Source organism: Lutra lutra, chromosome 15 (genome assembly GCF_902655055.1).
Source record: "Lutra lutra chromosome 15, mLutLut1.2, whole genome shotgun sequence".
Lineage (NCBI taxonomy): Eukaryota > Metazoa > Chordata > Mammalia > Carnivora > Mustelidae > Lutra > Lutra lutra.
The window spans coordinates 42,565,223-42,588,749 of NC_062292.1; the positions used below are offsets into that span (position 1 = coordinate 42,565,223).

General features: G+C 49.8%; 1 long non-coding RNA gene across 2 annotated transcripts; it reads right to left on the minus strand.

The window, feature by feature from the left end:
- Positions 1 to 7,506: 7,506 nt before the first annotated feature.
- Positions 7,507 to 22,842, minus strand: LOC125086344 (uncharacterized). Of its 2 annotated transcripts, XR_007123160.1 has the most exons (4): positions 18,100 to 22,842; positions 11,100 to 11,313; positions 10,169 to 10,572; positions 7,507 to 7,848 (listed from the first exon to the last, which is right to left on the minus strand). It is a non-coding gene; the product is annotated as an uncharacterized LOC125086344 (long non-coding RNA). The 2 variants fall into 2 exon arrangements; XR_007123161.1 differs by having other exon boundaries at positions 10,169 to 11,313.
- Between the last annotated feature and the right edge of the window lie 685 nt (positions 22,843 to 23,527).

Consider the following 23,527-nt stretch of genomic DNA (forward strand, 5'->3'; position numbering starts at 1 on the left):
TGCCAGACTGAAGGCAGAGACTGATGACTGGGGGAATTACATGAAAGTCTGCATGTGGGATGCTCAGGCCCCAGTCCTTCCTTCCACAAGAGCCCCATGCAGGGCACTAGAAAGTTCCTCTCAAGGAAATCTGGCCAGATGGAAAGAAAAGTTACTGAAGCTCAGACCTCCAAAACTCAAATGATATCTGGGGGCCCCCAGTTGGGATAGCCGTGTCTCTGTCCCATCACCCCAAGGTGGGGTCCCGACATAAGAAACCACCCAAGCCCCCGAGCTTCCAATAGTGATGACTCACTATTGCAATGGAAGAAAAGCTAGGCTCACCAGACTCTTACCCCACAAGAAAGATAGAGTAAAACAAAGAGAAAAAGAGGAATTTAAAGAAACCAGAGTGGGTGGCAGGAAGGGCATCTAATTTTCTAACCTCAATTATGTTCCGCCTATTAACAATGAGCATACATTACTTTTATTATTTAAAATTTTTTTTAATTAACTTGTTTCTGTACATCTTCTAGATAGCAAGAATTAGCCAGGCACTGGGAACCCTGAGATGAATTCACAGCCCCTGTCTCTGTGGAGCTCACAGCCTGCAGGGTTAAGCACTGTTTTTGCTGAGGTCATTTCTCAAAACACAAATCCCCCTGGGAGGGGCAACCTTCTGAGTAATTCACACTTCTGCCTCTTGTAGGGAACATCTTTGGTCCCAACCGCAGGCTCTGAAGCTTTTCTCATCTTCCCCAAACTTGAAGTTGAGACTCCTTATCATTTAAGGATGTGCACAATGGTGGTGGCCTTTAGCTTGGGACCCGGTGCCAGAACTTGCTAGTCCTTCTGAGATGGGTTCTACCCAGGCTCAGGAGCCAGGCAGGAAGGACTGGCCCAAAGCACTGAGATGTGGGAGCATCTCAGCCTTAGAAGGGTTCCTCAGCTGCCACTCAAGGGCTGTGCTCAGTCTTCTATTCTGGGGGCTTCCACCCACTCCCTCCCCCGCTGACTAAGTGACTCTGAGTATCAGCTTCCTTTCCCGTGAGCTCCCCCAAGATCATCACGGGATGGCGTTAATCCCATGTCCTGACTTGGGCTGGGCAGAACCCAGCAGGATGCCCTTATATCCATGTTATAATTCTCACATCTCAATTCTGGGCATTTGAGTTTTTCCCTTAAAAACAAACAAATAAACAAAAAACTAGCATGTCAAAGCTTTGTGTATTTCATTCATCTTTTAGAGGACACAATCTCATATGTTTGTTAGTTGATTCTACAAGTTTAATATCACCTGTAGGAACACTCAAAGAGCAACTGTAATGAATTGTCGGAGGCTGAGCTTGGGCTAGCTGGAGATGAAAAAGCTGCCAGGGGCCCAATCTACATATTGGTGTCTTATCTCCAGAAGCCCCACCTGCTTCTCACATTAAAATTTAGGAAAAAGAGGTGTCTCGGTGGCTCAGTTGGTTAGGCGTCTGCCTTCAGCTCAGGTCATGGTCCCAGGGTCCTGGGATCCAGCCCCATATCGGGCTCCCTGATCAGCAGGGAGTCTGCTTCACCCTCTCCCTCTGCCTGTTGCTCCCCCTGCTTATGCGCTCTCTCTTTGTCTCTCTATCAAATAAATCAATAAAGTCTTTTTAAATTTTTAGAAAAAAAGTCTCTGCACATTTCCTTCAGGTGGAGGGGGAAAGCAGCTATTTGGAAATATGCCTTGAGCATTGTCCATAACAAAGGCTTGTCCTCTAAGGGAGGTTACTCTGCCAGAGTCTTATCTGAGCTCTGGAGAATCAGTTAGCCCACTCCAGCCCCTCTAGCCTTGTCTTAAGGGGAGAAAACACAAAGGCTGAGAAATTCTTTTGAAGAGCAGAGCCCAGAGGCTCAGGTCCACTAAAAAACTAAGATTTAATCATAAGATTATAGAATGCTTCACCTCCCTATTTACCCCCACATCAACAAAGCTCCAGGGTAATGACAGTGGATTCCAACTCAGAGACATGCAGAACACAGACTTTATGTAAGAAGCAGTTCTAAGGGAAACCCAAAGACAACAGGGGAGGCAGAAAAAACAGCAACAAGGAAACTAAAGGAAACTGAAGCCACTGGTACTCACAGCCACGTCAAATACGAAACTCAGGCCAGCTCCTTGCTTGATATTATGTTAAAAACCTTATTATCTCAGTTTCTATTACTTCGTACATCATCTCTAGCTTTCAACAAAAAAATTATAAGACATTACAAAAAAGCAAGAAAAAACAGAGTTTGAAAAGAACCAAATTCAGATGGGACACGGATTTTGGAATGATCAGATATGGAAGTTCAAATTCATACAATGAATATGTTAAAAAAGAACATGCACAAATGGGTATGTAATGTAAGCAAGAGGTGGAAACTCTAAGAAAACAGCAAAGGAAATGCTAGGAATCAAAAACACTGTAACAGAAACGAAGAATGTTTTTGATGGGCTCTTCAGTAGATTAGACACAGTTAGGAAAAGAATCAGTGAACTTGAAGATATGTCAATATAAATTACCCAAACTCACAAACTAAGAAAAAAAAGAATTCTAAGAAATGGAATAGAACAAGAATGGAATAGAACACCCATGTTCCACCCAAGAAATGTGGAACAATTACAAAAGATATAACATACATGGAATTAAAAAACAAGGCCCACCTATGTTATTTATAAGATAAATATAAAGATAAAATTAAAGATAAATATATCCACTTTAAATATAAAGACAGATTACAAGTAAAAGGATGGAGAAAGATATCCTATGCTGACACTAATCAAAGAAACCTGAAGTAGATGTTAATTTCGGAAAGCTGACTTTAGAATAAGAAAAATGATCAGCAGATAAGAGGGACATTACGTAACGATAAAAGTGTCAGTTCTCCAAGAATACATGGCAATAGTTCACGTGTGTAGTACCTAGCAACAGGGCATCAAAATACGTGAGGCAACACTGAAAACTTCAAGAGCGAACGGTCAAATTCACTGTTACGTTGAAGACTTATCAACATCCCATCAGGTACTAATCCCATTCATGAGGGCTCCATCCTCCTTCCCAAGACTTCATTAATTAACCCCCAAAGGCTCCATCATATTGGAGGTGAGGATTTCAACCATGAACTGGGGACAGAAGGGACATAAACATTCAGTCCATAACATCAGGATAAATACATAGATGCAGAATCACAGGATCGTTGAGTAGATAGGTGTTTAACCTTATAAGAAAATTCCAAATGGCTTTTCGAAGTAGTTGTACCATTTCACACATCCAAGAGCAATGTGCGAGAGTTCATTTGGTTATGCCAAATATTTGCCAACATGTGTTGTTGGCTGTTTAAAAAATTTTAAATATTCTGGTGGGTGTGTAGTGACAACTCACTGTGGTTTATTTTTTCCTGCTGACTAATGATGTTGAACACTTCCTCATGTGTTTACTGTCCATTTGCATGTCTTCCTCAGTGAAATGTCTGCTTGAGTCTGTCATCCACATTTTTATTGAGTTGTTTGGTTTTGTTAGTGAGTTACGGAGGTTTTTAATATATTCTGGATAGCATGTTCAGATGTATGTATTGTGACTGTTTTATACCAATTCGTGGTTTTGTCTATTTCTTTTCTTAGTTGAGTCTTTTGATGAACAGTGGTCTTTAATTTTTAGTAAGTCATATTTAATTCTAAGACTTCATAAAAGAAGAATTCCTTTTCTGGTTAATGGTTTTTTAATATCCCATGTAGGACATCATTTGACATATGTATGTGAGTTTATTTTAGAACTCTGTTCTGTTCTCCCCAGTAACTTTTTCTGACCTGTCTTCAAACCCATACACTTGCACAACTATGGACGTCTCCCATGTTAGATGAAAAATTAAACTTTGCAACTTCCCAGTGTTTGTCAAAGTCCTCAGTTCGTAATGGTGCAATCTTTATTATATACGATTGTAAGGATTATCTTTATCTCACTTTTCTGGAGTTTTGCATCATGTGAATCACAGTTACTTAGTTCACGTGATGTTATTTAGTTCTACTGATTTAATCCTTCTTTGCCTTTTCTCTTATAACTTCATTTTTTGAGTTCTCCATTCATTTCTCAGCCAGAAAGCATATTTCCAAAAGTAAGAGCTGTCCCACCCTACCCGCCCCCGCACTCCCATGGAACCCACTAACATCCGTAACAGTTATCAACATATTGCCTTTCAGCTCCAAATCCACCCTTCATAGACGCCTGGAGCCCCTCTCCCTTGCCAGCTGGTGCACGTTAAGCTTCGTCAGTAGAGGGCGCTAGAGGCACAAGGGCGAGAGGGGAGAGGAAACTTGGGTTCGTGGTTCCGTTGCACCTGCTTTCCTACTTGCTGGCGGGACTGTGGACTCTGGGGGAGTTCACTCCCTGCAAGTTTCGGCATCACTCCTGCTGGCCTCCTCATGGCTACGTCAGTGGGTGTCCCACCTGGTTTCCCAATTCCATGGCACTCTCATGGGTGCCCCCAAAGAAGAGCAGGGGTGACTCAGCCAGTTCCCTGGAGAGTGCAGCACGCAGTGCCTTCCCAGAACAGCTTTCCAAAGAGTTCTGAATGAGCCCGAGGTGGCTTCGCCATGAGCTCATCAGCATCCCCCAAAAGTCACTTCCTGGGGAGTTATATGGCCACCTGCCCTAGAGGCTGCCATTCTCTGCACTCCAGCCTTGGCTCTCTGAATGTGGACCAGCTTTGTCCGGAAACAACCCAGACAATTTCTCTGCCATCAGGGAGCTGCAGCCATGCCTTCTCCAACAAGGGCGGAACCCCAGCCTTGGGTGCTCCCTCCCGGTCTAAGTGTGTTTCTTCGTACACTCTCCATCTTCTATTCCCACTGGGTAGTTAATTCCCTGAAAATAGTTACTATTTCTTCTATGAAACCTTCGCTGTTCAAATTACTGCATGATTCCTCTCTTCTAGAGCAGAGGCTAGAGACAGCTGTGGGTCACTTCTTGCCTTGCGCACACGGAACGGGAAAGAACCAATGGAATCTTACAATGCTATGAACATGTCTGAATATTGTGCTGGTTTCTGGAATGTACACAGAGCAGGAATCCTGCAGAATTATGGCCTGTTGGGAAGGTGCTCTGTAGGGCGAGATCACTGTGGACACCATAACAGGGCACCAAAGCCCATTGGAGAAGATGCTGTCAGGGTCTGTCCTGACTTCTGCCCCTGCATCAGTGGGCCCATTGCTCTCTTATAACCCGTTGGCTGGAATTACAGTCCTGTTTCCCTCGTTGAGGTCCTTCACACACTCCCTTAGTCACCCTTGCTGCCATTGCTCTGCCCAGGCCCCATCACCTAGCCTAGGCTGATGGTTTCCCCTGGGGACGTTGTCTCCCAACCACTCCCTTCGCTCCAGAGTGCCCAACTTAAGCTTCACCTCCCAGGAAGCTTCCCCACCAGCCCGACTCAGTGTTTCTCGCTATTCTCCTCTCTTATTATCTGTACTGGTTCTAAGGCATTTTCCTAAGTCTGCTTTGCTATATAACTGACCATCCCTACCGACCTCCACAGCCTTGATGAAACTTGGTCCAGATTAGCGGAGGAAACGCACTTATTTGTGTTGAAATGGCGCCCTCTGTTGGTGATGTATGCAATGACTGAGATTTTTTCATCGGCTACCTAAGGACCAAAGCAGAGAGAACCAGTGACAGCCAAGAAAATTCAGCTGCCCCTCTCTGTTCATCCTATTCCCTTAGCAGGTGAATTCAATCCACTGGCCAACCCACCGTATTTCCACCCCTTACTATCACATTGGGATGTTTCTAATACTCAGGTCTCCCAGATAACAATCTCTAACATCTATTTAAACACTTGCTACATACCAGGCATGGACTAACTTCTTTCTCTCTATTATATCATTTTATCTTTACAGAAATTTTATGAGGTAGACACTTGGGTCGGTTCCCTAAAAGCATATTTCAGCACGTGTGATCTATTGGAGAAAGAGAAGAAAGCAGGATAGGGCAGGATGGAGCTAAGCTAGTTTGGGGTCTCCACTGAGGACCAGTATCAGCTTGATTCTCTGGGGAGTCCTGGAGCATGGATTGCACCAGAGATAATCCTATCTCAAGGGAAAGGGGGGCCGATCTTTCCTACCCCTGTGTCAGGCAGTCGTTGGCTGCAGGCTCCCAAGCAAGGCAGCTTCCTTTCAGCCAAGGGAATCTCTGGAAAGGGAATAGCTGTGAACTGTTTAGCACCAGTCCTCACACAGCTGGGGTGTGTGTGTGTGTGTGTGTGTGTGTGTGTGTGTGTGCATCAACCCAGGAAAGAGGATCTGGTTGAGTACAAAGTGTCAACAACTATACAAATGAGGAATAATCATGATCTTTCACATTTGTAATCGCTTTACAAAGTTTGGAGTATTTTCATATTTAGCATCTCATTCAGTGTTGCAATAACCTTGAGAGATAGTGATTATAATTCCCATCATGGGAACCAGGAAAGTGACAAGATAGGAGACTTCCTCTAGGTCACCCAGCTAGTTAAATGTCTTCTCTGTTTGCGAGGAGCATCTTCTCAGACATATACCCGGCTGTTGTGAATCCTACTTCAGACTCTCCTTGGCAACATGGAGGTTTGGTGGTTACAGTAGGATCTCAAAGCCCTTTTAACTCAGACTAAATTCGAACACCCCTTCTGAGATTGGGTAAGAGAAAATATACTCCTCACCAAAAGCGGGTCCATGCCTTGCCTACGTGAAATTGTGCTGGGCTTCAAAAGCTCCTGCAAAATTCCCCAATGGAAAGAGATGCCCCTTTGGCATGTGCTCACCTGTGTTAGCACAGTTTACTTAGAGTGGTCCCAAGTGACCAGATTCTGTCCGACGAGACTGGGGTCGGAGAGAGGGGGCTGTGTGAATGCACTTGTCACAAGAGGTGGCTGTGTGGCAAGTCCAAGGGAAGAAGAATGGAGTTTCCTGGATCTTAGAGGAAATGTTCCCTCCACCACCCTCTCAGGGTCCTGGGCTTTAGCTCCAGGTGCCTCTGGATTCATTCAAGGTCCCGGGCTATCCTCAAATAAATGTGTGTGAAGAGTTACAGACAAGGTTCCCCCTCTCAACCCCCACACCATTGTAGTTCCAAGTAATGCTTCACACTAAGAGATTATGGCAGTACAGTGGGAGCACATACAGGGGCCCCAGAAACACCACATTGTAGTGAGAAATCTTGGGTCTAAGATCTCCTCGAGGGGCGCCTGGGTGGCTCCATGGGTTCAAGAGCTGACTCTTGATTTGGGCTCAGGTCATAAGTTCGAAGTCATGGGATCGAGCCCTGCACTGGGCTCTGCGCTGAGCATGGAGCCTGCTTGAGATTTTCTCTCTCCCTCTCCCCTCTACCTCCCACCCCTTCTCTCTCCCCCCTCTAATTAAAAACAAAACAAAACAAGAAAACCTCATTGACTCAGGTTCAAATTCCCCACTCCATTACTTACTAAGTACTTCACTTAGGATGAGATACAAATGAAGGTAACAGAAAACCCACAACAACGTGTCTTTAACAGGTAGATGTTTATTCCTCTCCCACATAAATGCCTAGAGGTACGAGTCGGGGGCTGATACCATGTCCTGGTCTTCCAGCTCACTGTCCTGCTGTTCCTAGTGGGTGGCCCTCATCTTCATGGTTCTAGGTGGCACCCACCTACTAAACAGAAAAATATTAGAAGGAACAAAGAGAAAAGGGCAGAAAACATAAACACAAGCTATACCTTAAGGAAGGTTCCTGGAACCTGCCACAGGACACTCCATTTACTTCTCATTGGTCAGAACTCAGTCACGTGACCGCACCTAGCCACACAGGAGGCTGGGAAATGTAGTCTTCTTTCTAGGCTGCTCTGCTTCTGTAACCGAGATGAAGTAGCAGACATTATTGGGGAACTACTAATAACTTCTACCACAGTAGGTGTGTGACCTTGGGCAAGTCTCATGACCTCCCGGGGCATGGAGATTATGCTATTTACCATATACACGTTGTCGTATTGCCCAGAGCCTGGAACAAACATACCCTGCACACCCTACCTTTTGGTTCCTTTTTGATTCCAGGATTCTGGAATGTGCACTGATAGTTCTCCTCCTCTCAAAGGTGACCAGAGCCACTACAGCCAGTTTCTGAGTGCTATCCTCGACCAAATTCCCAGAGTCAGCCTGAACTTTCCCAGGTCTTCTGCCTTGGGCCTCAGAATACCAGATAGAGTAAGCCAGAGCGACTTGCTCTATCCCTACGCCTCCCACCCTGGAGTCTGCAAAAAGAGACTCTCCCCACCCACCTTTCTTCATCAGCTAGCAACTTTGCACAAGAGAACACCTACCCCAGTCTCTCCCTGGGGTCTCCGATTCTTGTCCTTGTGGTGGTGGCTGAAGACCAGGAAGATCTCAGATGTGGGCTGAGATGGCTCCGCTAAAGAGGTCTGTCCCACTGTGCATGAAGAGGGACCTCACACACCTCAGACTCTTCTACCAAAGACTCCAGAAGGCTGAGAGAGGGACTGTTAACCACCACCCCTACCCCTGAGTTTAGAGAGTAAACCAACAAGTGACCACAAGTAACAGCTTTCTTCTTTCAGTCTGCTCTTTCTTCTTGAAGATGCACTCAGAATTTACATTTTGCTGATTTACTTCAAGATACATTCCCTAATGTTTCCTGGTAAAATGAACACTCCAGCAAGATAGTCCACGTTTATCCTCTAGCTTCCCCTCTCCTTGATCCGGCGTACATACTCCCGTGGAGTCACTGCATTATTCCCTTCCATTCCTACACCACCTCATGCTGGACACGCCATGGTTGTTGGCCTTTGAACAATATGGGTTTCAATTTCATGGGTCCACTTACATACAGATCTCTTTTGAGAAATATAATCTGGTACCATAAATGTATTTTCCCTTCCTTACCCCTTTTGTGATAACATTTTCTTTTCTCTAGCTTGCTTTGTTGTAAAAACATAGTATAGAATACATAAAGCAAATAGAATCATTGTTAATCGACTATTTAGGTTATCAGTAAGACTTCTGGGCAACAGTAGTGGGCTCTTAGTAGTTAAGTTTTGGGAATTCGAACATTATACTTTAATTTTCGACCACGCAGGGGTGACACCCCTGGCCCGCAAGTTGTTCAAGGGTCCACTATATTATCCTCGCTGACAGATTTGTAAACTGACATTATCCTGACAGGTAATGTCGATTGCCCAAGGTAACAGAGAGTAACAGTTTGAATGGGGTTTGGATCCCAGTCTGTCTGGTTCCAAATCCTCGTCCTGTTGTTAGCACGTTGCAGGAAGTAGGGGTTACCTGTGATCCAGTGATGGAATCTGTTACTAAGGGATCTTGGCCACACAGGGGGATGGGTGAGGAGGAAGGACCACAAAAGAGCCTCTCCCAGGTGAGGAGACAGCTTTGGGGACTGTGGGTCATTGACCCCAGTAGTCACCACCAAATCAACCCAGCAAGATGCCCAGAGGCTGGAGAGGCGCTATGATGAATAGCATGGGGCTAGCTTGGGGCTTACCCACACACTCCCCGTATCGCCCTGGCCTCAAGGGCAGAGAGCCAGGACCCGGTAGGGGTGGGAGCCTCTTTGATCCCTAACCAGCAACTCTGAAAAGAAAAAGCTCTTACATGATCTGCAGTCAGTTATTAGGATTTATTTCAGCCTGGAGTCCAGGGGTGTCCAGGAGAAGTGACACCAAGGTGGCCTGGGCCCAAGAAAAGCAGGACATGGACCCTATCTCAACGTGTATGTTCTCTAGAAGACCAAAGAGGGACCCCTTGCTAGAAGGACAAGTGAGTGCCGAGTGTCCCTTATCATCCTGGAGATGCTAAGCACAGAGGCAAGGATGATACGGGAAACCTCCTGACATGGTAGGAATGATCTAGGCCTGAGACGCTCACCTGACCTCAGCCTCAGGAGTCCCCCCACTTCACCTCCATGTGTAAATTCAGTGACATTCCTCTCTTGAGGATGTGATTTCTTGGTAGTTCTATCTGGCCCTCCCTTCCCATGACTGAGAGCTCCCCCACGGGAGGACATGGCAGGCTCCTTCTCCTGGACCCCCAGTTCCTACACCAGGACCCCCTACCTTCAAGGGGGTGGGTGCCTTGTCCCACTGCCCCATCTGACAGTGTCTCTGTTGAAACATTAGTGATTTCTTTGGCCTAGACACTCACCAAGTGGACCAAGAATGCAGAAATGGCTCCTCGTTCTCCTCCAAAGAAGGTTTCCACATCACACAGCCACCACAGAATATGCTGTTCAGACAGGTCACATGTAGCCCAATGGGGTCAGTGGTGCAGCGGTCGTCACTGTCCAGCCAGGGAGAACATGGTAAGGAGGAGGCCTTGGCCGATGGAGATGAGAAGACACTGTGAGTTCTCCCTGTGAGGTCCAGTGGGCCTAGTGACACTCAATGGGCCCGTCTGCCTCCTCGATGGTTCCCAAGTGGGAAGCTCCAACTTGCTGCGTTACATGGGGAGAGTCGCCTTGAACTCTCTGAGCCTCATCTTCCTTCCACACCACAGGGAGGTAATCCTGCCTTTCGGAGAATGAATGGGATGTAAATCCAATCTGGATCCTTGGAAGGAAAAGAGAGAAGAAGATGGGAACTCTCCTTGCTTGCTCATCTCCGTATCCCACAAAACAGAACAGCCGAGTTTTCATGGTGTGGCTGTCATCACCCAAACTGGTGTGGGTGTCCAGACTTACCGCAGGGGGCGCCAGGCCTCTGTTTTGGTCTGCGCGGCCCTGGCTGGGGGCTGGGCAAAGTCTCAACAGGTGTTGCTCCGGGAAAGGTGTGTCTGGCAGCCCAGAAAAGGCACCCGGTCCCAGAGGTCTAAAATAGCTGATTGTGTTTATTTAAAGCCAGTCACCATTTCTCACTGTCTGACTTCCTCTGGGTGTTTGTGTGTGGATGGACGTGCCTGAGTGCAAAGAACTTGACCTTCTGAGCGTGGAGGAAATGCCTGTTGTGGGCTTTGTCCTGAGCAGGGGCTTTCTCCGGTCAGCCATGCTCTGGGTTCCGAGCAGTGGCCAGGCAGCACGTCTCCTGTGCTTGGAGAGGGATTCCCCGCTGGCGCTGGACCAGAGTCCAGAACCACTGACCTCGGTTGTTCCGTCGAGTCACTCTGTAGTCCTGTGATAGGAAGGACTCCCTCAGCTGGACTCCGGAGGAAAGCCCCTGAAGGCAGGGCCTTGCACGCACACCCCACCCTTGCTCCTTGCTCTCCAGCCAGTTGGGCCCAGGATGAAGGAAGTCTCCCCTGCTTCTGGGGCCAGAGGAAAGGGGCAAATGGTTGCAAAAACAGCTCTTAGGTTCCTGGGACGGGAAGGCAAAACAAAACAAAACAAAGCAAAACAAAAAACCAAAAAGCTCAGCGAGATCACTGTCTCACCCCGAGGGAAGTAATTGCTCAAGTCAAATTAGCCAGCCCAAGCTCGGCCACCTGCAGGGGCCTGGGAGTGGCCCCTGCCCAGGCAGGCCGGTCTGATGGGAACAGGACAGAAGCAGGGCCTCTGCCCTGGAGCTCCTGCCAGAGGGGGAGAGGCTGTCAGCCCCTCAGGAAACTGCAGGAGAGAGCTGCTTGTGGAATGATATTCTACCCAGTACAAGGAAAGCTGTTTCGAAAAAGGCCTGAGGCTATTCGGGGACAGAGCAAGTGAACTCAACCTGCCAAGTAGACAAAGTGCTAAGGCCCTTCCCACCGCCCCGGTCAGCAGCTGGCTCTCCTCTCACTTCCGCACTCCTCAGAGTGTCCCCTCTTTTAAAAAAAAAAAAAGATTTTATTTATTGATCTGAGAGAGAGACAGAGAAAGCATGAGAGAGAAGAAGGTCAGAGGGAGAAGCAGACTCCCTATGGAGCAGCTCCCTATGGGAGCCTGATGTGGGACCCGACCCTAGGACTCCGGGACCATGACCTGAGCCGAAAGCAGTCGCCCAACTAACTGAGCCACCCAGGTGCCCAGAGGGTCCCCTCTTAAACACCCACTGAAGGACCACCATGTGACCATCCTTCCCAAGTTGGGGGCAGGGATAAGGAGCTTACAGAACAGGGCGGGTGCTGGACAATCAACACAGAGTGACAAGCCCTGAAGAAGCCTCCTGAAGGGAGAGGTACCCGGGAGGGCCAGCTACGAAGGAACCTGGAGGAAGCAGGGATGCTGTCTAGGCAGGTGACAGGGACAAGGGCCCAGTGTGATTCCTGGCCTGGTGGGACTTGGGACTCGTGATGACTCAGGGCAGACCACAAAGCACTTTAGTTTCTGGAGTTATTTTACATACCTCAGAGGTATGTAAATACGTACCTGTGAGGTAGGTCAGAAAACGAAGCTCAGAGAAGTTATAACTTAACTCAAAAAAAAAAAAAGCAAAAAAAAAAAAAAGCTAAGTAACTTAGCTCAGGATACACAGCCAAGATCTCTGACTGCACACCCCAAGCCTTGACATGTTCTTTAGGAAGCCCGGCCCCTGACCACCACCCCAAACGCTTAAGGCAAGACCTTGGTGAAAACAACAGGGCCTGACTTAGCTTGACAGGTCTAGAACTTGTTCTTGTTTTCTCAGGTACCAGAGTGGGGTGAGTGTCTGGAGGCCTGGTTCAGGTTCCCAAACACAGAGTGCCAGGATGTCCCTCCACAGGCGAGTGCGAGTTTTTGTCATTAAGGCTGGGTTGGGAATTTGTGGGAGCCACCCCTCCCCAACCCTGTCTCCCCATGGTGCCCCTGAGTGCAGGACCAGAAAAAAAGGAGCTGGCCCAGCCAGCGTGAAGGCCTTCCCAGTCTGCCAGACCCAGAGAGACAGAGATATGCGACAGGCTGAGAAGCGTCGGGGACGGTGGCTCTGGAGCTGACCTGGTTGGAATCTTAGCACTACCATGCCTGTCTGTGCGTCCCGGGCAGGTTACTTAAACCTGAGCTTCTTCTCTGCTCGATGGAGATAATCCTGGGAGCACCCCAGGACTGCTGGGAGGAGTAGGGTGGAAAGGGTGACCCTGGTATAGCAACACGTAATAAACAGTAGCTCTCGCTGTTACCTTGTTTGAGCGACTTCCCTGTCCCTACAGAAGGTGTACTGACAGCCGTCACCACAGCTGGACCCGCTCACACACTGTAGCTAAACCTCCCACCCCACCCAGCCCTCCTCTCATGCGGGGTCTCTCCAGTCAGGTGTCTGGACAATTCACTGGGCTGCAGCTTCAACTAGTGACGTTCTGGTCCCGCGGAAGCTCTCCACTCTACTTGGTGGGGACATGCTCTGTTTTTTGGGGAGATCTGAAGACCCTGTACTTCCCTCAACCGGATGCCCTCCCTGGAGAGGTTCCTCCCTGATAGCTTCCAAGTCTGGGACTCGCACGATGCTACCGTCTGGGACCTCAGCTGTGTGACTTCCCCTTGTGGGACCCTGGCTTCCTGGCCCCTCCGTTGGGGCACAGCCCCCCACGGGGCTGGTGGGAGGATCCGACTGGAGCCGTCAGGTAGGCTCCCAGCGTGTGGACGGACTCTATAAATGCGGTTTTGTTATCAGAGTGATGTAGGTCTTAGGGGTGTCAAGTTCAGAGAGGTTATTTATGTAACTACGGCATGGCTGGGTGTGTACGATGACAAGACCTCATAAATGATGGCTGTGGTAGCCCATGGGCAGCAAAGACCAACGTCACAAAAAGGATGATGCAGGAGGCTTCCTGCAGGCATTGGACCCAGATCTGCCTGCGCCTCGCCCTCCTGGGCCCTCCCTCAAATCCCACTGGTCCCCCTTTCCAAGTGTCCACTCTGGGTGCTCTGGGTATGGGAGCTGGGGAATGCGGGGGGGACACCCTGCAGAGTGGTCTGCTCCCTGACTCCCCAGAGTGCTTCTGCCTAGAGACCTGAGGGCCCCTGAGGAGTCCAGAGATTTGGAGTGGCAGGGTAGAAAAGAAGCTGTGGGTAGCTTGCTTAGGTAGGGGGACATGGGCCTTCCTAAAAAGCTTTTATTTTCACCTCTCCAGTCGCTACCCCTACCCCACATTCTGCACACAAACCCCTGAAAGAGACAGGCAGTCCCCAGACAGGTCTTTTGGGGACACCCAATTCAAGCGCACCCTCCAAGAAAGCACACTCAAGTGGGCTCCCCCTTCTCTGCTGCGGGTTGGATCCGGCTGGGCCCAGGCACCAGCCCAGAGCACATGGGACAGAGCTCACTAAATTCCTACAGTGCTGCCTCCCCCAATCGCCACTCATAGGGGTGAGCAGAGCAGCTGTTTGGTTCTTGTTTTTTTTTGCATTTCAGAAACTTTTATTAATAGTCCCTAAACCGCAAGCATCGGATGGGCTTTTTGAAGAGTGTTAAATGCATGATTTATATCTTGAACATTTAATTAAAATTCTGCGGAATTCTAGATTCTATTCCACCATTTCAGTTCGCTAAGGCTATGAGTTTTACTGCCGTCTTTGTTTTCCCAGGTGCAGGGAAAGGGCAGTCCACACTGTGGTGGGGGACCCTGCACGTGAACATTTGGGCAACCTAAAGATTTGCCCCACACCATCCTCAACACGGATGTAGGCGCCTTTCAACCCAAAGTCAGTGCAAATGAGGAACTGGAACTCAAGCTTCGCGTCCAAGTGCATGATCCTGTTCAGATAGTGAAGTCCCCCATTCTGGAACAAAAGCTTTCACTACGCGGCAGCAGGACCTCAAGGATGTTGGTGAAGCAAGGAGCCAGCCAAGAAACGTGACGATCTAGAGCCACAGGATCTAAAGCCAGACTGCCTGGCCTGAATTCTGGGGAAGGTAATGCTTTGGGCCAGTTACCTAACCTCTTTGTGACTCAACTTCCTCATCTCTAAAATGGGACAGCAGAGTTTTTAAAATGAAAAAAGTTATTTTTTATAAAAATAAATACAATAAAATTTAATTTTAAATAAATTCACATAATTTGCATAAAATTTTATTAAAATTAAAAAATTTTATGGAGGTGTAATTGACATGTAACACGTTAGTGTCAGGTGTACAACATAATGATTTTGGTATTTATATATACCGCAAAATGACCACCACAATAAGTCTAGTTAACATCTGTCACCATGTATAATTGCAAAGAAACTATCTTTCCTGTAATAAGGGCTCTTAAGATCCACTCTTTCAGCAACTTTCAAACAGGCAACGCAGCGTCATTAGCTATAGTCCCCACACTGTACGTTACATCCCCATAGCTTATTTATTGTGTAACTGGAAGTACCTTCTGACTCCTTTCCTCCATTTCGCCCACCCCCACCCCCTTCCCCACTGGCCACCACTGGTCTATTCTTCGTATCTGTGAACTTGGTATTTTATTGTTGTTCTATGTATAAATGAGACCTCACAGTAGCAAATGTTTTCTTCCATTTTCCAGATGAGAAGACTAGAAGGAAAGGACCATATGCTTCACCTTAAAGTCACACGGAGCCCAGGACTCCGCTGTCTCCTGAGATGAGTCAGTCTCCCCAGGTACCTCTGGTGCCTGATAAACCAGGGCTCAGGAGGGCATCCTGGCTGACACCCGGCTCTACTCTCCAGAGGAGAGGAGGGGACCCAGTGCTCTCCCTGACCGGGGCCTGACCCCTGGGATGGGGCCCAGCCTCACAAATACCTGTCAACCCCCCCCCCCCCCCGCTTCCCCCCAACCCCAGCCTGGAACAGGAGTTAGTAAGCCTTTAGGGGAAGGAGCTTTGCTCTGCAAATTCCTGAGTCTGGGTTTTCCCTGTTTTTTGCTCTTTTCCAGGGCTGACAAGAGAGGGAAAAGCTGGTGCACATTTCTGAGCAGGGGACATGCAAGGGGAGTTAGGCCGGACTCCTGTACAAGGTGACACCAATTCTGCATTTCTTTTTAAGATTTTATTTATTCGTTTGAGATAGACACACAGAGAGAGCACAAGCAGGGTGAGAGGCAGAGGGAGAGGAAGAAGCAGGCTCCTGGCTGAGCTGGGAGCCCCATGTGGAGCTCGATCCCAGGACATGGAGATCATGACCTGAGCTGAAGGCAGAGGCTTAACCATCTGAGCCACCCAGGTGCCCCGCTTCTGCCCTATTTTACCAGGTCTGCCCTAGCTGAGGCTTTGAAGATTGCCATGGTTAAAACCCATGTTTGGCCACCCCATCTCTTTGTCTCTGTCTGTCTGTCCCTGTCCCTGTTTCCTGTGTCTTCTTAGTCTCTCTCTCCGTATATAGACATATGTGGGCATACATGTGTATATTTATAGACATATTCTTGTGGACATACACTGTATCTAGAGATAAATGTATATATCTCTAGGTACACACACACACACACACACACACACACACACATAAATATTGTCTTGCCTCAGTTTTCTCTCTCTTCATTAGACTAACTTGAAGACCACGGAGCTTCCCATGGATGGGACAAGGGCCACAGGGCCACCTCATTCACTGACTACCTCTGATCAGGATGGTCCTTGGGCCACTGGAGGTGGATTAGGTTTTCAGACTCCCCCTTCCTGCCCTTGCCACTGGGGAGTCCAACAGTCTCCATATTTCCTCCTTTGGCCAAACTCACATCCTTCATTCTGCAGTTCAGACACACTGGCTTTGGTGTCTCCCAGGGGGAAAAGGGTAAGACTGTTCAGCTCCTGGCTGCGCCTGCTACGTGATGAAATTTGGTGCTTTATCGGGCTGAGCCTTGCCAGGGGGAGGACAGGAGAGGGCAGAGGTTCTGGGAGTGTGGCGAGAGGCTGCCACGGCCTGTGTGAGACTCCAACTATGTAGCGCTATGTAGGAGTATATTTATAGAGAGACACACACACAGAGACATGAACGCACGGGAAAGTACTATTTGTTTCCTGGAAACGCAGGCTGGTTCTCACGGGCTTACCAGATATGGCAAGCCGCGTCATCCTGGAACAGGGACAGCTACGTCCTCTTCTCCCTGGCATCCTCCTGCCACATGAAGAGCCATCTTTGGGAAACAGATCTCATTGATTCTCCCCACCTACCCCTGCCCAGGGAAACCTGCAGGGATTTCTCCTTGCTCTCAGGAGAAGCTCTTTCCCCGACCTGCCTGATGCCCTGCTAACCGCTGCAGCTCGCTTCCCACTTCCCAGGCCTCCCCACCGTCCTCCCAGGCTCCTCCCAAACCAAAGCACGGAATGTGCAGTCCTCCAGGGGCGCCAGACCCCTTTCCACCTCCATGCCTTGGCACAGGGCACACACAGAGCCCCTGGCCACGAGCGCTTTCCCATCCGCTCTTCCTGGTGGAGCCCTGGGCACACACCGTCTCCTCTGAGAGTCTTACCCCCGCCCCCCGGGGAAAAATTAGCCCTTCTGCAGAGGGCTTAGGACTCTGCACACTTAGCTCTTATAAGGGGTTATTCCTACTCCTGTCTGCCTCCCCTCCAAACCATGCGTTGTCCAAGGTCGAGAACTGTCTCTGGCTCCTTTTCGCATCCCCAGCATCTAGTCCACGGCCTGAGGCAACCGAGAGTGGCATGTGGGGGCGTGCGTCAGACTGTCACAGCGGGACTTCTAAGGAAGGGCTTGGGGCTGGCGTTCGGTGGAAGACTGGGTTTAAATACTGGCTCTACCACTCGCTTGCCAAGAAGTAGTTCAAGGTACTTAGCATCTCCATCAGTTTCCTCATCTGTAAAGGGCACAGAACAACAGAAGCTCATGGGGCGACTGGCGGCACAGCAGGTCAAGCGTCGGACTCTTGATTTCAGCTCTGGTCATGATCTCAGGGTCCTGGGATGCGGCTCCCCTCCCCCACAGCCTGCTCCTGCTCTTTGGGGAGTCTGCTTCTTTTCCTCTCCTTCTGTCCCTTGTCCTATTTGCACTTGAAAATAAATGAATCTTAAAACACACACACACACACACACACACACACACACACACACACACAATAGAACCTCACTTATATGATTGTTGCAAAATTTGAGTGATTTGTAAAGAAAGGATGTCATATAGCACCTGGCACACATACACATGTAATTTTTTCCTTACAACCCCCATTTTGCCTATCAGCAAATCTAGTAGGCTCTTCCTGTAACATATCCAATCCCTTGTTATCTTCCTATAACTAACGGTCCAGTCCAAACCACCAACATTTCTCATAGACGTAGTTCAATGGCCTCTTACCTGGTTTTGCTTCCACTCTTGTCCCACATCACCTATCTTCAACACAGCTGCCCGAGGTGACCGCTTAAAAATATAAGTCAAGTCAGGTAACTCTTCTGCCAAAATCCAAAATTCTCCTTTGGCTTTCCTACTTCGCCGACAGTAAAAGCCCAAGTCCTTGGTAGGCCCTCTAGGGCTCTTGATGATTGGTCGATGTGACCTCTGATTCCATCTCCTTCCTTTCCCTCTTTCCTCTCTCCAGCCACACTGGCCGCCGCGCTGTAACTCAGCCCTGCCCCAGTGCCTTTGTAACTGCCATTTCCTCAGCCTGGAATTCTATTCCCTCAGAAATCCTCGTGACTTTCTTCCTTAAGAGTCCTCACACATGTCCCCTTCTCCGTGCAGCTCTTGCTGGTCCGTCCCATCTGAACTTTTGATATCTTGACAATCTCCCCCTTCTCTTTTTCAGCCTTTATCATTACTGGAAAGATAGATTTTATTTATTATCTTGTTCAGTATTTGTCTCCCCCATAAGCTCTAAGAGAGCCGAGATCTGCCAATTTTGCCCACTGCTGTATCCTCTGCCCCTAGAACAGAGTCTGACACAAAGTAAGTACTCAAAAAGTACTTGATGGCACACATAGATCATTCCAGGAAGTTTTGTGACTGTTCCATTTACCCTCTGTTACCAGAGCTTGGCGACCTGACCGCACAGATGAGAACTGAGATTGCGGTAAAATACTGGGACAGCGGCATCTGGGCTGGGCCAGGGGCCCTCCTCACTGCCCCCGGGCGTCAGAACTGACTCAGGAGGCAGAACCCCAAACTGTGCTTCTGTCCTCAGACTGGATTTTCCCCTTCTTCCAGCCCAACCCATCTGTGTCTGGTAGAGGGTTTGGCTGGGAACTCCAAACCCATCCTTTTCTCTGGAGAGGCTGGGCATTGGGCCTTGGCCCCAGGAAGAGGGAGTGGCGCATGGAAAGCCCTCCCAGATCAAAGCCACAGGGACTAGTACTGTGGTCGCTGCCCCTGTCCAGTTTTCCTGGGGTTCCCACGGGGCCTTCCTAGGGGAAAAACCAGTGCCATCCTTCTTGGACTTGGTTTCCTAAGGAAGCAATGTCCCTCAGAGTGGGCCCCTGGCATCACCTGTCTGGACCCAACCCCAGGCCTGCTAAATCAGAGTCTCAGAGGTCAGGGCCGGGCATCTGCCTTCTAGAGCTCTGCTAGGAAATTCGTCATGAAATTCAAACCCCATCAGATGGTGACCTCCTGGGGCAGGGACCGTGACCTTCTCACACCCCAGCCGCCCTAGCTCCCATCTCACCCCCTCCCCTGCCTCATTTTCCTCCTTAGCACTTCTCACAATGTGACCTGATACAGTATGTCTATATCCCACTCACTTATTCTGTTTAGTATCTGACCTTCCCCACCCCCCCCACACTGGGAACAGACATTTGGTCTGTTTTGGTCACCGTCAGTATCTCCAGTGCCTAGAACAATGCCGAACACATAGTAAGCGCTTCAGCAAATAGCAAAGCCCTCCTTGATAAGAAGTCCTGGTGAGCGAGGGGGAAGGCCGGGAGGGAGATAGCGATCCTCCCAGGATTTCTGAGATTGTCCTTACCTCAGGCAGAGCAAGACCCAATTAGCCCCCGTGAGCTCAGGGTGAGTCATCTTCTACCTGCCCCTTGATTGTGAACCACTTTCTGGAGTGCAGGGACACACGGCCATGGGGCCGGAGACAAGCTGGATGCTTTTTCCCTTCCCAGGACTCCTTTCCCTTTGCCTTGGCCACTCCTACCCCTCCTACAAGTCCCCTTCCAGCTGGCAGACCTCCCTGGGCTGCTCTGGGCTCCCTCGTCCTCCCTCTGGCTCTAAGGAGCTCCAGGGCCCAGGCATGCGATGCGAGCACTCAGCTGCTGGGTCCGTGGGCACCCCCAGGCCTCCTCCTGACCTTGCCGCCAAGCCTGCTGACAGCACAGACCCATCTGACTCCCCTTCATCAGCCAGAACCTAGAGCACAGTAGATGCTCAATTAAGTCAGGAGTCATGGCTTCAGGGAAGAAAAGCACACGGAATTTTGGGGCTTAGTGGATGCCAGGGCCCAGAGGGGGCTCAACAGAGGGGTTTTCCTTCATGGCAAGCTCTGTCTGTCACACGGGGATAACTGTGGAGCAAAGGAGGCCGCCGCCACACGCCTTGATGCTGGAGCAAAGTCACCTGCCTATTTCCTCTGACTACTACCTCTGGTAATAACAGCCAACATTTACTGAGTGTTTACTGCCTGCTAAGTGCTGCTCTAAGCATTCCGTAAGGATTATCTCATTTAATTCTCATAACAGCCGGAGGCAGGGACTATTATTATACATATCACATGCTTGTCAGGGCCTGCGCCATCTTGGGGGCAAAGGCTGTGAAGAAGCGGTTGGTGGGAGCCCCAGCACGTTATGCTGAGGGGGTTAAGGAAGAGATGGGGAGGAGGGACTCGGTCAGCATGGGGACCCCCGCTGCACGTGAGGTCCCACGAGCTTTTCAGAGCGAGAGACCTAGCTCCATCTCTGACGTGGCTTCGATCCTGATACCACAGGGTCTCCGGGGTGTCCTTCAGCGTTCCCCAGTCTCTACAAGCTCAGCCTTCGAAAACCCAACCCAAGGGTCCAGGCTTGTGCATGTTTGCCTGATTCTCTGGCCTTTCTTGATCCATTCAATTACTTAGCTTCTTGTTTGAATTAGGAACGACATAATTAGGAAATCTCCCTTCCCTGTCCCTATTCCCCACCATCCCCCACAGAGGTCTCCCACAGGGGCCAGGGCTAGGTCAATGCCACTCGGAGGAACCTCTCCACGCTCCCTGCCGCACCAGCTCCATGACTAGGAACTGCTCTCCGACAGGGCCTTCTGCCCTGCTCCCGGGCCTGCTTCTGTCCTGAGAGCACCGTCTCCAGGCTCCCAGCTGTGAGTAACATATCCCATACACGGCACCAGGCAGAGTCAAGGTGGAAGGGAAAGGGATTGTGACAGGGTGTGAGGAAAGCAGAGGGCAGGAGAAATTGGAGAAGGGAGCAAGGCCATGGCCTCGCTCCCAGCGTGGAGGCCGGGTCATTAGACAAGGTCTGTAAATAACATCTGAACGGTCTCTGATGCTGTGTCTGAACCATGACGTTCTACTCCCCAAATAGACCTTGACTCTGTGCTGCAGGCATTCCACGGGCCCTGAGGGAGGCGCGAGAGCCTGTCCAGAGCCAGGACCCAGGACTCAGGAACCCCCAGCTCCTGGGTTCATGGCAGGGCTCTGCTGAAGGTATGGTAAGCCTCACCTCGGTCGCATGCCAGTGTCCCTGGAGCACTCAAAGTCCCTCTTTGCACCAGTTCATAAGAGTGACAAATACTGCCGTGTTTTCCCCTGAAAATAAGCAGAGAATCAGATGCCAGGAGCCCCTACTGTGGGCTCAAAGGAAGTCCGTGTCTAAGCCCTCCAGACATTCATCCACTCCTGCTCCTGTGTTTCGGGCCCCCCTGGAAGCCTCTGAAGGTTTATGCAGCGGGCAGACCCCCAGTGCTCGCTGCTGGAGGTGGTGGAAAAGAGGAGCGCATGGTCAGAGAGACACACAAGCACGCACGCGCCCAGAGGCTGCCCAGTCGCCATTGCACTGTCTCCCCCACCACCCTCCAGATCTCCCACCTCCTCCCCCTACTCGCTTCAATAACCTCTCCTCCTCCCTCTGCAGGGCAGAGGGGTGACCCCGAATCTGCCATCTGCCACCTCCCCCGATGCCCAGGTCCCTGCCTGGGTAATCTAAACGACTCGACTCAGGTAACCGAGATAAGCGTCTGGCTGCAATTAAACATTGACAGGCCTGAGCCTGGTGCTCAGCGGCAGAGAAACTCCCTGGTTGGCTGGTCCGCAGGAAGGCAGAGAGACCACAGCAGCTGGGCCATTAAAAATGGATGGAAACCAGCCCCTTTCAGAGGCTTTGTGTCTCTTAAAGGGGCAGTTCTGTTGTTGGCCAGAGAGGGAGAGACCAGGAGGACACAGAAGAGGTCGTCAGGCCCAGATCCTGAGCCAGTTTCCAAGTGTCGGCTGTTTCCCTTCTGTTGGGTGCCGAGAGTATCGGCTCCAGGGTCAGGCAGCCTTGTTTGTCTCTGCTCTACCCCATAGCATGGCTTTCAGCACCCTGAACCTTCCTTTGTTCATCTGTAAAATGGGCTTAATCCTGATCCGAAGGTTTTTATAAGGATGGAAAGAAATAGCACATATAAATTATCCAGCACAGTGTTTGGCCGAGAGAGGTGATGACTAAAGCTTAGTCCCCTCTCTCCTTCCTCCTGGAAGCAGGTGAATTTCTTCCCGGACTGAAGTGTCCTCAGGGAGACCCTCTCTGGCTGGGCGGGATCCTTTCCCTGCCCTAGCAGCTTCCAGAGACCCTGGCCTCATTGCAGTTTTGCTGGTGTGTCTTCGCCCATGAAACAGGAAGAGCCTTGACAACAGCTATCTTGACCACTCCTGATCTCCCAGCCACCAGCCCAGTCTGGCGTATTCTAGTTGCTTGGAGAATGTTGAACTGAATGAAATTGAGAGAAAAGAAAAAACAAAAAAAACCCCAAAAGACCATTAAAAGGATTCACATGAGACCAACATACTGAAGGTTTGTTGACAAAATGACAGAAGATGGAAGGAACTGAGAGCCTCTTTTGCACAGAGAAGGTCGTCACAGGCTGGCCCAGCTCGCAGATGGTCTAACACCCTTACTTTCTTTTTTAAAGATTTTATTTATTTATTTGACAGAGAGAGATCACAAGTAGACGGAGAGGCAGGCAGAGAGAGAGAGAGAGAGAGGGAAGCAGGCTTCCTGCTGAGCAGAGAGCCCGATGTGGGACTCGATCCCAGGGCCCTGAGATCATGACCTGAGCCGAAGGCAGCGGCTTAACCCACTGAGCCACCCAGGCGCCCACACCCTTACTTTCTAACGGAGGGGATGGAGACCAGCGAGTTGGTGACAGAGCCCAACATTTCACTGGGCTCCTGACTCCTGGCTCCTTGCTGGAGAGCTGGGGCTGGGACCAGGAGGTTCTATACCCGTCCCCTGGGAGCAGGGGAGGACCGAGTTCCTTGCCCAGGGACCTGGAGGGGTTATGGGACTGGCCTCAGAGAGTCACACAGATTTAGCTCAGGGTGAACCCGAGCCAGACCCAGGCAGCTCTCTGGCTCTCCAGGCCAGCACCGTGGCCCCTGAGGCACCCCGAATTCCTTGTTTGCAGGATAAAAGGGTACTCAGCTCTTCAGTCTTGATTCTAGCAACTGTACCACGTTCTCCCTGGACTCTGGGAGAGGGGAGAAGGACGAGGGGAAGAGGGGAGAGGACGAGCTCTTCCCCTATACATTGCCCCCAAAGAACCCACTGAATCCAACTTTTTTGAGGCACCCTGTCACCGTGGGACCCTGAACTCT